This window comes from Petaurus breviceps, unplaced genomic scaffold, assembly GCF_028583685.1.
Source record: "Petaurus breviceps papuanus isolate PSGF00001 unplaced genomic scaffold, PetGlider_PUasm1.0 183, whole genome shotgun sequence".
Lineage (NCBI taxonomy): Eukaryota > Metazoa > Chordata > Mammalia > Diprotodontia > Petauridae > Petaurus > Petaurus breviceps.
Window position 1 is genome coordinate 1546910 of NW_027185791.1, and position 17028 is coordinate 1563937.

Sequence of the window (17028 nt, forward strand, 5' to 3'; positions counted from 1 at the left end):
AGAGCACTGGCCCTGGAGGCAGGAGGACCTGAGTTCAAATCCGGCCTCAGACACTTAACACAAAAACTAGCCTTGTGACCTTGGACAAGTCGCTTAACCCCAATTGCCCTCCAAAAAAAAGCAAAAACAAAACAAAACACCTGCCCTTAGTCAGAAGGCCAAGTACTGTTTGAAAATTTGGTATAAGCCTAGTTTCTCTCAGACTACTTTCTAGAAATTACAGTCTTTTAAAATGTTTTTAGATGAATTCTAAAAATAGGAGCCATATTTGCTTTTTATATCTATTATTTTTAAATTTTAATTTGTTTTAATTAACAAAAATATACTTCCCCTATCCCTTCCTCCTACCATTGGAAAAAAAAGAGAAAAACAAAATCCCTGTAAGAAAGATGCATAATCAAACAAAAATTTTTAAAAATTCATGAATTAACGATTCCTGAAAAATATGTCCCTTTCTGACCTTTTAGTTCATTACCTCTCTGTCTGGTTATGTAGCATGCTTCATCATTGGTCCTCTGGAAACAGGATTGATCATTGTTTTAATCATAGTTCTTGAGTCTTTTTGAGGCTCAATTGTCAGGGCCCATTTATGTATTTATTTGCTTTATATCATCTCATCTCATCTACAATACCTTTGATTGAAAGTTACCATCTTAGAAATGTATTTATGTAAAGGTAATATAAAAAGTCTTATCAGCTTTGCTGTTACATAGTGGGGATTATTAATCTTTTTTTTTTCCTAGTGGCATTAGTTCAAAGGTGAAATCCCATTTTCTGTTGTTATTTCAGACTCTACAGATTCTAGATAGTATGAAGAATTATATGCTTATATCTGGAATGTGACACCAGAGATTTGAAAACATTTGATCATTAGGTAAGTAAAGAAATAGACCTAAAAAATTATGGTGTTTTGGCTTGTTTAGAAATCAACTCTTTAACTTTCTCAATATCTCAATTATTATTTGACCAAAGAATCAGCAAATATTAAGGTGTTCCTTTGTTGTTGTTCAGTCATTTTCAGTTGTGACCAAATCTTCATGACTCCATTTGGACTTTTCTTGGCAAAGATACTGGAATAGTTTGTAATTTCCTTCAGCAGATCATTTTACAGGTGAGCAAACTAAGGCAAAAAGGGTTAAGTGACTTGCCCAGGGTCACACAGCTAGTAAGTGCATGAGCGCTATTTTAGACATCCTTGTATATACTATGTGATTGATGAAATGATATTATTAGCCCTTATTTAGATTTCTTATGTGAAAAGTAATAAGTGGGCCTCCCTTTGAGTCACAAAAGTATTTATTGGATACTTGAAAAGATATATATAATCTCACACCCATACCCACACATGCACACACACACACACACACGCCCACACATATACATACACCCCTCACTTGTTGGAAGACTATCAATATAACAAGATCATTTTACAATAAAACAATGAGAATACAAGAATACCTTCTCTGTGGCATTCCAAAGATAGTGGTGCTTTTGAATCCAGAGAAGTTGTCCCTTGGACAGCCCTTGGCAATATCCATTTGTCCTATATCTAGAGATACCTTTGCATTAGTAGGGTTGTTAAGGATACATGCTTCACAGGTCAGTGACTGCCAGTTAAATGGTTTTACCAGGCTGTTCTCTTGGAGGCAACACTTAAGTAGTCCCCCTAAATGTTGCATTTTCCTCATCTGTTGAAACTGTTTATCTCTGTTAGTAGCACATTCTTGATGGGGCAACATCAGTCTGATGAGCTGAATTTCTGGCATTAGGTGCTGTCCTCTGAATGAGTGTGTGAGGTGTCTGATGGCTAAACTGTATAGAAGTGAGAAACTGGCCCCAAAGAAGAGATACTTTGTAGAGGTCAGGTGCTATGGGTATGGAACATTGAATATATGTAGCAGCAAGCACCCCAGCGTCCCCAGGGATGCTGCCACCACAGGTTCTTAGATCTGCTTTGTTAAAGGAAAGCAACTCAAAATGGGTTAACAAGCTTACTTTAATCAGTCAAATATGTATCGTTTACCTAGTTCAGGGGAAAAAGGTCAGCACCCCGAACTTCAGAATACACAGACAAAATTATCAAGACAGAAACAGATCAAGTAGACAGATTTCCAAACTGTCCAACCATTACATCCATACCCAGTCAACATCTGGGTTTCAAAGCATCTGGGGGCTCTGGACAACGGCTTCCCAGAGTCTCATCTGATCAAATCACAGAACACTTCTCAAAGTGAGCCCCAAAACAAAGCCTCACATCAGGGCTTTTATAGCCTTCTCCTGGCTCAGAGAATGTAACAACCTTTTGGACCCACTGGCCAATCAAAAAGTATCTACTGAAAAACAAGCCTCCCACCCCAGGCTCCAGGTGAACTTTAGCCTAGGGGCAGCGAAGATCTTAAAAATTTACATTCCCATTACAATATACTATCAGACTTAGAGTATGTGTTAGTTAATTTTGCTGAATTGCGTTTGTTTCTTTTTTTAATTTATTGTATGGAATCATTTTCTGGAGAGTGAAGGAGAGATAAATATATACACATACATAGAGGGAGATATACATGTACATATATATGTATATATGCACAGCTATACACGTATACATACATATTCAATTAAAATGTTTAAAATTAACAAAAAAAATCTATTTTCTCACCCTATCACCTCCTCCATTAAAAAAAAGGAGGGGGTGGCTAGGTGGCACAGTGAATAGAGCACTGGCCCTGGAGTCAGGAGGACCTGGGTTCAGATCCGGCCTCAGACACTTAACACAAAAAATAACTGTGTGGTCTTGGGCAAGTCACTGAACCCCAATTGCCCTCCAAAAAGCAAAAAAAAAAAAAAAGGAAGCAAAACCCTCCAAACATGCTTAGTCAAACAAAACAAAGCAAATCCTTGCATTGGTCCTGTCCAAAAAATATGTCTCAATCTGCACCTTTGAGTCCATCACCTTTCTGGAAGGAGGTGGGTAGCATAGTTCATCCTGGATCCTCTGAAAATATGGTTAGTCATTGTGTTGATCAACGTTCTTAAGTCTTTCAGAGTTCAGTTTAGAGGACTGAAGATGAATCATACCACCAATCTCCTTCCAGACAGGTGATGAACTTAAACTCTAGAAAGAAACATGCATATCTGGACATAGATGGTGTAGAAATTTGTTCTGCTAGACTGTGTATTTAATGTCAAGGTTTTGTTTTGTTATTTTTGTTTTTTATTGTTCTGTTGGTGTGATGGTAAGGGAATTTGAAGATCTTCCCTGCCCCTTAATAGACCTCACTTGGAGCCCCAAAAGAGAAGCTTGCTTAGTCGGGAGGCTTGTTTTTCAGGAAGGCCCACACCTTTTGTAACTTTGTAATTAGGCAGTGGGTCAAGAAGGGTGTGATGTTCTCCAGACCTGGAGAAGGCTATATATGCCTCTGAGGTGAGGTTTTGCTTTGGGGCTCACTTATAGAAAGAGTTGTGTGATTTGAACAGATGAGACTCTGGGCAGCTGTTGAGCCCCTGGGCTTTGAAAACCCAGATGTTGGTGCTTCTCTCTCTGGTGACTAACACTGTAGGTATGTAATAGTCAGACAGCTAGAGGCCCTGTTGGTCTGTTAAATTGAGTTATTTTTTTGTCTGCTTGTAATTTCTATTTGTATTTTCTGAAGATCAGGGTGCTGACGTTCGTGTGTGTGTGTGTGTGTGTGTGTGTGTGTGTGTATGTTTATGTTTGATTAAAGTAAGATTGTTAACCCTTTTTGAATTGTTTTCCTTTAGAAAACCAGATCAAAGAATCTGTGCTAGCAGCCATCCTGGGTGTGCTAGGGTACTTGCTTTTATAGTTGGGCAGGATAGGGGGAGTGGGAGGGAGAGGTAATAAACACTTTTAAAAACAAACAAATGAAAACTTTCAGAGTTATTTGTCATCTCTAAACAATGTTGTTGTTATTGTATAAATTGTTTTCCTGGTTCTATTCACTTCATCCTACATCCATTCACACAGGTCTTCCCCAGCCTAATAGTATGTGTATATCATAACTTCTTAAGCCATTCCCAATTCATAGGTATCTCCTTAATTTCCAATTCTTTGCCACTACAAAGAGCAGCTATAAATATTTTTATACATCTAGCTCCTTTTCCTTTTTCCCCTGCTATTTTTGGGCTATATGTCTAGTAGTGATATCACTGGGGCAAAGGGGATGGACAGTTTAATAACATTGTGGGCATAGTTCCAGATTGCTTTTCAAAATGGCTAAACCAGTTTGCAGCCCCACCAACAGTACATTAATACTCTGTTTTCCCATAGCCAACATTTGTCATATTCCTCTTTTGTCAGCTGTACCAATCTGATAGATGTAAAGTATAATCTAAGAGTTGCTTTAATTTGCATTTTTCTTATTAGTAGGGGCAATAGATGGAACAGTGTATAGAGTGCTAGATCTGGAATTAAGAAGATCTGAGTTCAAATCCAGCTTCAGATACTTACTAGCTGTGTGACTCTGGACAAGTCATTTCATCCTGTTTGCCTCAGTTTCCTCATCTGTTAAATGAACTGAGGAAGGAAATGACAGACTTCTCCAGTATTTTTGCCAAGAAACCCCAGAAAGTGTTCATGAAGAATCAAACATGAATCATAATTACTGTAAAAAAATCCCCACAACAACAATTATTAGTGATTTGGAACAATTTTTTCCTATGACTAGGAATATATTGGCTTTCTTCCTCTGAAAACTACCTGTTCACATCCTTTGACCATTTTTCAGTTGTGGAATGGTTCTGATTTTTATGTATTTTAATCAGTTGCCTACATAGTTTGGAAAAGAGACCTTTATCAGAGAAACTTGCCACAGATTTTTTTCCCTAGTTACCTGCTTCTCTTCTAATTTTAGCTTCATTGGTTTTGTGCAGAAACTTTAATTTTACATAATCCAAATTGTCCTTTTTATCTTCTCTGATCCTTTCTATTCTTTAGACATGAACTGTTCCCCTAACCATAGATCTATAAGGTAATTTCTTCCCTGCTCCCCTCATTTATTTATGATGTCACCCTTCATGTTTCAGTCAGGTTCCTATTAGAGCTAATATTGGTAAGCAATGTGAGATGTTGGTCTGGACCTAATTTCTGCCAACCTGCTTTTCACTTTTCCAGTAGTTTTTGTTGATAGTGAGTCTGGTTTGTTAAACATTAGGCTTCTGTGTTCTTTTGCCTCTGTATATAGTATTCCTAATCTTTTTCACTGATCAACCTCTCTTTCTTAACCATTACTAAGTTGTCTTGATGATTACTGTTTTTGTAGTGTAGTTTGAGGTCTGCTACTAGTAGGTTGCCTTCCTTCCCACTTTTTTTTCATAATTTTCCTTGTGATTCTTGACCTTCTCTTGCTTCAGATTAATTTTGACATTATTTTTTCTAACTATAAAGTAGTTCTTTGGTAATTTGATTAGTATGACACTCAGGAATATATTTTGAAGTGGCACTAATATAAAACTGAAAGATTCTGTTGATTTTAAAAAATGAATTATAGAAGAATGTATCTGATAAGCTGGAGGGTAATAGAAAAAGTTTTACCCACCCAGTGTAGTAGAGTTTATAGTCTTGTTAGGAAGAGAAGACTAATGGTTATAAAATTATACTTAATAGCACAAGATTCTATAGAAATTACTAATGAATTGTGTATTTCAGGCTCTTTGCTCCACAAGTTAGAGAACAGTGAAAGAAGGGGAACTTTTCATGTAGGCAGTAGGACATGAATTTGGTCTTTAAGGAGAGTTAGGATTTATATCAACAAGGGAAAAAGAAATATATTCTAACAGAACAGAGGAACAGAGTAAAGACATCAGGCTATAAGGCACATATATTCATTCATTTATCTATTTATTTTGTTGTTTGTTTGAATTCTATCTTCTCTTGCACAGAAGAAATGGATGGGTGATTTTTCCCAGTTATAAGATTACATAGTAATCTTGAATGAAAGTATCACATACCTTACTCATTGGCAAGAGCAAATGCACATGGTCTTAGGATACAATAGTGGGCTTCAGGATAGGGGAAGGGGAGGGAGGACCATGAAACATCTTTCTACTCTAGTTTTAGAGATGAAGGAAGCTAGAGTATCTCATCATACCAGCTCCCCTTAACAAAACTATGTTACCTTGTAAGGAAGGCAGATGTCACCTGACAGGTTACAGTCCACTACAGAGTTGAACAAAGTCATCATGCCCATTTTTGCAGTTGTCCTGAGCTTGTCACTTTTGTACACCAGGTAGGTCAGGCCTAGGGCAAGAAATATGGTGAATTCTGCCCTTTCCCCACCATTCCAAGGCAGACACTAGTCAAGAGCGATGTGGTTTCACCTGGGAATGAACTGAATATACCTTTACGATCTTTCCTCGGGGGTACTTGAATTCTCCCTTATATTGCCACTCTGGTGGGCAGAGACCTGAAAGATGCCTCCCTTCCTCAGGACACTGATGTATACCATTACATTGTTAATATAATTGCCTGGTTTGGGTAATTCAAAGAGATTCCTTTTGGTCCAACCAACAGTCATAGAGGTTGCTGACATGGCCTGCCCAGATACTGAGTCGATAATATCCCTTCCCTCCATGGTCTATCCTCTGTACTTTCCCTGAATGATCCAATTAAGGCAGTGACTTTAGAGGGTGACTCAGCTTAGATAGTGCTGAAGTAATGAACAGTGCCCTAGTAATGAATTTCCCTGTACAGTTTTATAGTATATCCATGGCCATTGGTTGCTTTCTTAACAACCTCAAATTCCAGGTCCATATCCTAAGTTCCATTCAGGAAAGGGTATCATCATTTTCTGCCTACTGGCAGACCAGCAAATGTAGATCTATTTTCTACCACCCTCCCGTTTGTATTCACTGCTGTATTTGCCCTGATATCCACTGCCATCCCAGTTTCCTGCTCAGATCTTAGCAGTTGATCAGTCCATACCTGTAGAATTGTGTGTCTCATAGTTAAAGTTTGAAGCCATTGGGGTGGGGTTCCACCCTGGAGGCAAGACCTCGGTTGAGTCATGTCTTGGGGAAGCTGAATAAATCTGATCAGTCAAAACTGTTTCCTTTAGAAATATCATCTCTTCCCTTGCAGATCTTTATCCAGGTGATGCCTTCAATGGGAATTCATCTTTATGGGGCCAGATGCAAATAGCTCACCTTCTCAACCACCTAAAAAGGGATGAAGAATATTCCCATTTGTAGGCTCTAATAAGTCTAGCAAACTCTGTAAACATATGTTTTTAGAGAGCTCCTTTATTCTGTAGAAGTCAGTTGGGGAAGGGTGCTCAGCATTGGCTCCAGTGGACATTCTCTTGTAGCCGTTACTGGAATGACTCATTAGATTTTTGTTGAACTTCTCTTGTACCCACCTAAGCTTCTTGGTGGAGAAGGCCTGCCCATCCACTGCTTTCTCCACAGAGTGAGGCACCCTATCCCCAGTAGCAATCATAGGATAAGCCTGGAGCTTTCTTACCACAGGTGGGGATTCCCAAGTCTCTACTTCCCGTCCACTTTCATTTTTACATCTCATTACTTTCATCATGGAAGGAACTAGAACCTTTGGGCCAGAAAACATAAAATGGGTACCTGGATATGGCCTGTTAGTCCCCTCACCCATCAGAACAGATGCCTTCACTCGGTGGCACTAGCTCCACTAGCTAGTCCTTGGCTTTGTTTATATAGTCCAAAAAAAAGTCAAAAGATCTGTTCTTGTTTGCTGAGTTTCACTAGCACAGTTTGCTTCCAGTATTATTCATATTATTATGTAAATCCACCTTGTGCAGAACACTTAACAACAACTGGGAAATCCTGGACTGGCACGTTCTTCACCCTCCTTGGATAATTCAGCTTCCTCTATCACTCACTGAGATAATCGCTTTACCTGATCCATAGAGAAGTCTCTCCATACACAATTACAATGGCTCTTCCAACCGTGCTGTCTTGTCCTCTAGTCACCCCACCCTCTGTATTTTCACCCTTTTCCTCTCAACTTGACTAAGACATGAGCTATGAGGTCATCTCATCTAGTCCTAACCTGCCAGCTACACCAGATGTTAGGGGTATACTCAATATAAGTACCCTGCTTAGGTTTAATGTTGGGATGGAATGAGAAGCACTCACACATCACTAAATAGCTTTAAAAGGAGGTTTACTTTACCCTAACACAGCAAGGATATGCAACAAAGATACAGTGGCACTTGGATGCCCTGGACATACTGCTCGTGTATGGAAATGTGTTTCGTCGTCTTGGCCGAATGTAATGACTAATGGGCTGCAGAAACCCACAAAACTGGCAATGTGAGACTTCTTTTGCCCTTAGGTGACCATGAAGCTGTGTCAAGGGAAGTAGGGGCCAATAATGTCCGAGGGGCAGCTTTGTTGACTTTTAGGGAAATCTAATCTTTATTTGGATAATGGAGAATACTGGTCCTACAACAGTGATGATGATGTTGGGCCCTCATTAAAATGAAATCCATCATCCTTGACACACTGGGTGGGGAAAGAGAAGTAGGTGAATTTACCTTTTCCCTAATTATGTAAAAACAATTTCATTTCCCCTATATCATTAGAAAGATATGGACTCTTTGTGCCCACCCTGTGATAAAGTGTTCTGAGCTGATAGCCACCGTCGGACACACTGTACCTTGACTCCAACATAGTGATGTCATTTTGATCCTCTTGGAGAAAGAAGGACAACCACCAATCAAAAAGCATAGCGCTTTTCAACAATTCCTCCTTAGTCCCTCAGACTCATTCTAGAAAGGAATTATTTTGGGAAGGGATTAAGAGTAGCAAGAATAAGACTTACCAGTTATTCAGGACCAGAATAATTTTCTTAGGTTATATAGCCACATCTGAGAGACCAGAAACCTTAAAGTTCAGGTGACTTTATGTAGGAAATGGAATAAGGAAAGACTAGAGAGTCAGCCAGGACTAGATCTAAATGTCGATCCTGATCAGGTAAGTCTTCTTGGATGCTGTATCCAAGAAATCATTGGACTAGAGAGCCCTCCTCCTTCGGAGGGTAGTACCATCTTATCAAAGATAGGGCTTCTTGGGGGTAAATGTTGTTTTGTCCTTCATTCTGAGAGAGGACCATGACATCATCAGGAAAGCTTTTGGCTTTTATCTTTTCTCACTAAACCCCTTGAGAAAGCCATGTGTAATGGGCACCTCTGCATTCTTTCCTCTCACTTTTTATCTCTATGCAGCATGCATGGCTTCTGACCTTATCCTTCAACTGAAACTAGTCTCCGAAGTTACTAAGGAGCTCTTAATTGCCCTGTCTAATGGCCTTTTCTCAATCTTTGTCCCTCTTGACTTCTCTATAACCTTTGATACTATCAGTTACCTCTTTCTTCTTGATATTCTCTTCTCTCTATGGTTGCACGACATTGCACTCTGCTAGTTCTCTCCTTCCTGTCTGACTGCTAATTGACTACCTCCTCAGTATCCTTTCCTGGACCTCATCTAGGTCATACTCACCAGCTGTGGGGATTCTCCAACATTCCATCCTGGGCCTTCTCCCTCTTTACTAATTTGTTTGGCAAGTTCCCACGGGCTAGATATCATTTCAATACTGATGATTCTCAAATCTGTTTATCCGGCCTTAATCTCTCTCCTGACATCTAGTGTTAGACCTCCAGCTTTGCCTTTTAGATATCTCAAACTGGATATTCTTTGTACATCTTAGCAAGCTAGCCTAGTCAAAGCAGCAAGGGACCCTGAGGGAGAGACAGGAGTCAGCTCGTGCCATGGAAATCAAACTGCCACCGTGACTACCATCTTTCCTTACGTCCTGATGGAAACAACCCAGGACTCTGAATCCAGAGCTTTGGGAGTAGCAGTTCCTCCCTCTAAGCCAGCAACAATACCAGACCTGCATTAAATCTGGCCCCATTAGCCACCATTGTGGAGTCAAACTTCCTCACCACCACAAGACAAACTAACATAACCACTTTGACCACCATCTCCCTTCAGACCCTGATGGAGCCAGTCCACGACCCTTAACTCAAGAGCCTTGGGAATCACAGTGCTTCCTGTAGCTATCATCCTTGCACCTGTTCCTGCAAGTGTTATAGCCACAGCTGTTGGAAACACAGGAAAGAAAGTTCCTGCCACATAACACCTTGGCACTGTCATATGATTCAAGATTAGAAACTGATAGGATTAGTGGGGGTGACACTAAAGAGGAGGCATTACCTTCTGCTTTGCCACTGCACCTTAAGGACCATGGGATCTTCCTACCTGACCTGCCCCAGAAACCTTCTACAGGTCTCATTTCCCCCATTAGAGTGTGAGCTCTTTGAGATAAGCAGCTCTATTTTTTATTTCTATAACTAACACCTAGCACAGGGCTTTTTACATAGTAAGCACTTCATAAATGCTTTTTAATTCATTCATGTCTACTACTGATCTCACCTTTTCCTCAATACTCCCCTGTTCCTAGCTTTAATATTATCATCCAGGCTTCACCATCCTCTCAGTCAGCCAGATGTGCCACCTGCTTGTCATCCTCCATCCTCCCTCACTCTCACCCCACGTATCCAGTCTCTTACAAAATCCTGTTAATTCTACCTTTGCAGCATACCTTCTCTCCTGACACTGACTGTGCAGTGCAGTCTCTCATCATATTATACCTGGACTATTGGAATAGCCTTCTGGTTGATGTTGTTTCAAATCTTCCAACTCCAGTCTATATAGCTGTCAAATTTATTGTTCTAATTTGCAGGTCTGACCATGTCACTCCAATATGCAGTAAATTCCAGTGGCTTACCTTTAGGATCAACTATAAAATCCTCTGGCATTGCTATCTACTAAACTTGGTAGTTAAATTAATTGAAAATAACATTGTTTGAATAGTTGTATGTGATTTGGGGAAATTTTATATATTCAGACTTTTTTAGAAAAACAAAGGCAAAGAATCGCCCTGACCTCGGATGGACAAAGTTTACAGATTATTTCCTTACCTTTCATTTAGAAAGATCAGTTTATTTCTAGATTTAAAAGCCATTTGTGTATCATATATGCACAAATAAGGTTATATCAAAACATAGAATCAGTTATTTTAGAGACTGAAAACCAATTCAAGGGGAATTAGCGGTTTCTTGAGCATTGTGTTTAGTTAATATAGGTACGTAATTGTATTCATTAACTATTTACCCATTGAGACAGACATGCAGGGAGAATCATGTATATATTGCCACCACAAAGAGTTGCTAAGTTGACTATGTATAAAAAACAGCTAAGAATTGTTAGTGTTAATTTAAAAAAAATTATAGAAGAAAAAGTTATGACTTTGAGTCTTAAATCATTTTGAATTTAGAAAGAACCTTTCTAGTACATGTGCTTTTTCCTTAGTCATTTCTCTCCATTCTGGGATGGGTTTCTTTTAAACCTAAAAGAGAAGAACAAAGATACTTAAAGCATGGCCCAAGTAAGCCTTTCCCCAAAAAGGTACTGTTGTATACTCAGTTGTGCCTACATGTAGACCTGTTCTTTCTCTCCTTTAGGGAAGTTGTAAAGTATAAGCCAAAAATATCTCTCAAAGAGACACATAAAATATAATATACTATAAAATATATATAAAATATAAGCCAAAAATATCCCAGATTTTGCTAGGGAATACCTACCAGCATCAATATATTCTAGTAATTCTTCTCCCTGGGAACCTTGTCACTCATTTGATTCCATCTTATCTTGGTTTAATCCGCAGGGGTACACACAAATCAATTCAATAACAAATGACCTCTTGCTGTTAGAGAAGTGAGTTTCTTTTAATCACATAGCAGAAAAAGAAAGCAAGCAGGTAGACTTTTAATGAACAAGGATCGGTAAATCAGATTCAACTCTTCTAGAGCAGGGGTTCTTAACCTTTTCATGTGTGTCATGGACCCCTTCGGCAGTCTAATGAAACCTGTCAGCCCCTTCTCAGGATAATGCTTTTAAAAAATTGAAGAAAATGTTAAATTTGAGTTAGATGTTAGTTGAAACAAAGATGTGTTTGTTTTTTCCCTCCAAGTTCATGGACCCTCTGAAATTGTCTGTGATTCTGAGAATGAGAACCCCGTCCTAGAGTGACAGCAGGAAAGTGAAGGGAAAAAGGAGAGGATGAAAGTATAGAATTACTATATTTATTTTACTTTATAAATATATTATATATATATTTTATATAATTTTATAATTTATATATATTTAATACATTTAATAAATATAGAAATAAAATATACAAATTACTATATATATTCTAATTCCACAGCATAATTTACATAGCATAGTTGGCTCTGATTGCACAGTCCCAATTCTGAAATAGCAGCATCCTTCTCTCTTTTCTTTGAATGTCATGGTGGCCAAAGCTGCTTGCGCAGTCCCTGCCGCTTCATATAGTTTCCCCTGATTGCTCATTATAGTTTTGTGGAAGTCCTGAAAAGTTTCCCTGAAATAATGTTGATACTCCTGATGTTCTCCCCTCAGCATGTTCACTAACTCTAACCTCTCTTGAGATTTTGTCTTCTCCTTCCCTCATAGGAATTGCAGAAGTCATATCTGCCTCATCACATCAGTCATAGTCCCATAGTCATAAAGGGCTTTAGTAGGTGGGCAGTGGGGAACTAATATCAGCCAGCAGACATTGATCTTGATTGTTTTACAAAAAAAGGAAGAAGAAAAGAACTCTAGCAATTTTCCAAAAGGATATAATATAATCAGAAAAATCTATAACCTTTATTTATGTCATAGGGGAAGATATAATTAAGAATTAATAGACTTCATACCTCTTACTATGGCTCCAAAATAGAAAAGTATATTCTTAATTACTTTAAATCATGTAGGCTGATTATTTGAAGAAATTACGGGTAAAGGTGTTCTTGTGTTGACTCTCTTCCTCCTGTAATTAAAGAACCTCCATAAAATTATTAATATTACTGTCTGTGTTGAATCCTCATAAGTGTGTAGGAAATGTGGCTAATTTCTTATTAGATGTTGAATTGTATCAGTAAACAGTTGTACAACATATGTTTATGGGATGCAGTTGCAAATCAAAAAACGAAATTTGGTGAACTGATTTACCAGTGTTTCTGAGGTGAATGGCTCCATGCATGTAGAAACTCATTTTCCCTCCCTGTTGCCTGTGATAATTGGGATTTTTTTTTCCAAACTTTAGGCTCTTCATTCTTTCCTCATCACTTTATCCCAAACTCTTTGTGACCCAGTTTGAAGTTTTCCTGGCAAAGTGGTTCGCCTGTAGTGTTTTGCCATTTCTTTCTCCAGCTCATTTTATGGATGAGAAAACTGAAGCCATCTGGGTTAAGTGACTTGCCCAGGGTCGCACTGCTAGTAAATGTCTGAAGCTGGATTTGGACTGAGGTTTTCCTGACTCTGGACCTGGCACTCTGTCCAGTGCACTACCTAGCTGTCTGTAGAATTCCTAGTTTCCTTTGAAGTATAGCTCAGGTGCCAGCTCCTTCAGGATATCTTTCCTGATTACTCAATTGTTAGTACTTTCACTCAGCCCTGTTTTGGTTTTAGTCAGTGTATGTATTTTTATGTACTTATCTGTGCACATGTTGTTCCTGCCTATAGAATATAAGTTACTTAAGGGACTGTTTTCATTTTGGCTTTGTGTTCCTGGGGCCTAAAATAACACTTGATACTTAGTAGGTGCTCAGTAAATACTTATCGAATTGAAATCTTAACTGAAGTTAATGTCCCCAGAATTCTTTGATTTCTCCTGAGATGAAGGGTTCTTCTATTGTTTGCTGCCACTTTAGTGAGAGAGGAGGGAAAGATATATAATAGGGGGTGGGAAAAGGGGAAACTAGGATTCATTTCTAGAAAGAGGAGCTGAACAGATATATTTCTGATGGCATGAGTTCCTCTTTTTAATTGAAGCTCATTTCTCCCCTAGAAAAAGTGGGAAACTATGGCTTTAGTAGCATGGTTCAGTGACGTCATCAATATAGGTATTCTGTCCAGTGGAACAGTTTGAAGTCCACCCTATACCTGTACATTCTGGCATGAGTTCAGCTATATTTTGAACTAGCATATCTAATTTCTTTGGGGAAATTTGTTAGGTCTAAAAGAACAAACTTTTATAATACATGCTATGTGTAATCTTGATTCTGCATAGTTAGAGCAAGCCTAGGTTTTCTCTTTGTATGTCCCCAGCATTTAGCATTGTGCATTTCACGTAGTAAAGTTATAAGAGTATTTGTTTGTACAGTATGATTAAGTGTCCAATAATGGTATAGACAGTAAGTGATGGAGTAGAAGAGTGGAGGTGGGGATTTGTGGAGGAGGGTCATTATGATTTATATCGATAGAAAAGGGTAGGAAATCATTACTAACATTCATATTAGCTTCAAGGTTTGTGTGTCCATTAACTCATTAGGAACTCGCAGCAATGCTGTAGGTTGGATATTATTCTCATTCCCGTTTTACAGATGAGAAAACCACTAGCCTGCGTTAGGATCTAAAATCTAGATCTTCCTAACTCCAAGTCATGAAGGCTGCCTTCTGAGCTCCCGACTAGGATCAGAGATTTAGAGCTGGAAGAATCAAACCGCCTTTTCTTTTGTTGTTCAGTTATGTCAGACTTTCCATGCTCCCATCTTGGGGTTTTCTTGGCAAAGACTCTAGAACAGGGTGCCATTTCCTTCTTCAGCTCATTTTACAGACCAGGAACTGAAGCCAACAGGATTAAGTGATTTGCCCAGGGTCACACAGCTAGTTAGTGTCAGAGACCAGATTAGAACTCAGGAGGTTGAGTCTTCCTCACTCGGGTCCTGGCATTAGGGCAAATGGAAGCCCAGAGAGATTAAATGACTTGTCAAAAGTCATACAAGTTATAAATGGGTAGGACACAGATTCTTTTACTTTAAATCAAGCATGTTTTGCATTATATGATACAGATGGAAAGATTTGAGTATTCTATTTCTTCTGCTAATCTGGGCAATTCATATTTTTGTAAATATTCATCCATTTCACTTAGATTGTCAGATTTATTGGCATACAGTTGGGCAAAATAGCTCCTAATTCTTGCTTTAATTTTTAATTTTCTTCTTTTTTAAATCAAACTAACTAATGGGTTTTTTTCTGTTTTAATTTTTCCCCCATAAAATCAGCTGTTAGTTTTATTTATTTATTTACAGTGGTTTTCTTACTTTCAATTTCATTACTTCTCACAAAAAGATGTAATTTGAACAAATGCTCACTCAAGTTTGTAGGATAAGAACTGGAGGTGACAGTGAGTAAACCCTTCTCACTGGAATGGAGTATTGTTTTACTGATGGATTACTGGAAGTTACTGACTGGTTTTAGGCAGGCTAGTGCTGCTATAGTCTCATAAAATGATCTTAGAACTGTTTCCTCATCTTTAAAATGTGGATGCCTGCTCTGTCTACCTGACATGGTTGTTATGAATATCAGATAAAGTAGTGAAGTTGAAAGCTCCTTGAATAGTAAAGTATTGTTATCATAAGCAATATAAATATAAAAAAGGCCCTCCCAGAGGAGGAGCTAGCCTCTACATCAGTTAAATCGGGGTCTTGAATGCTAATGTACAATTTAATCAATCTTAACTGCTTTTGTTTATCTTTGTAACTTTATGTATCTGTGAGGTAGGTGGCAGATATTATAAGTATTATTATGCCTATTTTATCATTATGGAAAATGAAACTTAGAGGAATTAAATTGTTTGCCTGCAAGCAGTGAAAATAAGCAAAAACTGAGAAAAAGGAAAAGTAGCAAAAGGCCCAGATAGTTATGTATGTAATAATTGGCCTTAGAAAAAACAAGTGCTTTTTGGTCCACAACATTTAGTAGCTGAGGTCTTTGAATTACAATTATACCTTATTCACAGAATCACTAGAATAATTTCTATTCATATAATTAAATAATATCTCACATTTGGAAGATTTTTAGAGATTATTTAGTCTAAATGTCCTATCCCTCAGTTAATCCCTTTTTTGTGTGTGCTTTTTGAAGGGGGGAAGGTAGGGCAATTGGGGTTAAGTGACTTGCCCAAGGTCACACAGCTAGTTTTTGTGTTGTGTCTGAGGCCAGATTTAAACCCAGGTCCTCCTGATTCCAGGGCCTGCGCTCTATTCTCTAGCTGCCCCACCTCAGTTAATCTTTAGACAAAGCACCGTGCTTGGGATAGGCGTTGCTCCTGAGGTATGTTATTTACTGCACATGAACTTTACCTAGCCAGTCCCCTTGCCTGGAGATGACACGGGACTCTTTATGAAGTATTTTATTATTGTTAAATTAGCTTGGCTAGAAACCATCTTTGGAAATTGCTTTGGATAGCTGTGTGGGAGACAGCATTATGTAGTGGGAATTCCTATTGGACTTGGAGGCAAAAGACTTGACTTTGAATTCTGCTTCTGCTATTTACTTATTAACCAACAGGCATTTATTAAGAGCTTACTACTCACCAGGCTCTGTGCTAAGTGCTAGGGTTACAAATAAGAGCCAACACCAAGTCCCTGCCCTGGAGGAATTTGCCTTCTAAGGAGGGAAGAATACACATAAGAAGGGTGGGAGTGGGGAAGAATGCAAGTGGGGTAAAGTCCAGGGAATAGAGAATGGCTGATTTGGGTCCTTATTTAGAATGGAGGTACTGGGAGGACCTCATCCATGAGAATAAAATCCTGCCTGGATAATTTTGAACTGGTCAATTAATTTTTCTATCTCTCTGTTTCTTCTTCTGTAAATGATGAAATAGGTCCAAATGATTTCTGAGAACACTTCCAGATATAAATGCCATGGCCTGAATGGCAACCTTCTATGATAATATCCCACCACCACTTTTGCATCTCATCAAACCAAAAAGATAGGCAGAATACATTTTCTCTATGTGTACTTCTCTTTTGCTGCAGGTTCTTTTAAAAAAATGGTGTTTTTTATTAAGGTCTTTAGTTTTTTATACACATTCATTTTTTTTTAAGTATCTTTTCTTAATGCAAAATTTCTCTTATCATCCCACATAAATATTTTTAAAGAACAAAAAAAAGGGAGAAAAAAATA

The 17028-nt window shown here is 38.4% G+C and overlaps 1 protein-coding gene across 23 annotated transcripts in view; it reads left to right on the forward strand.

Moving 5' to 3' along the window:
- SEMA4D (semaphorin 4D) overlaps positions 1-17028 on the forward strand; it is a 191849-nt gene that overhangs the window by 59763 nt on the left and 115058 nt on the right. For 13 of the 23 annotated variants that reach the window (XM_069087796.1, XM_069087799.1, XM_069087792.1 and 10 more), the window contains exon 2: positions 790-874. The exons of 3 other annotated variants lie outside the window; for them this stretch is intronic. The gene's annotated coding sequence lies outside the window, so the exon portion shown is untranslated. Of the gene's footprint in view, positions 1-789; positions 875-1011; positions 1112-17028 lie in introns of all 23 variants that reach the window. 7 more of the 23 variants (XM_069087798.1, XM_069087797.1, XM_069087782.1 and 4 more) reach the window with 1 other exon arrangement.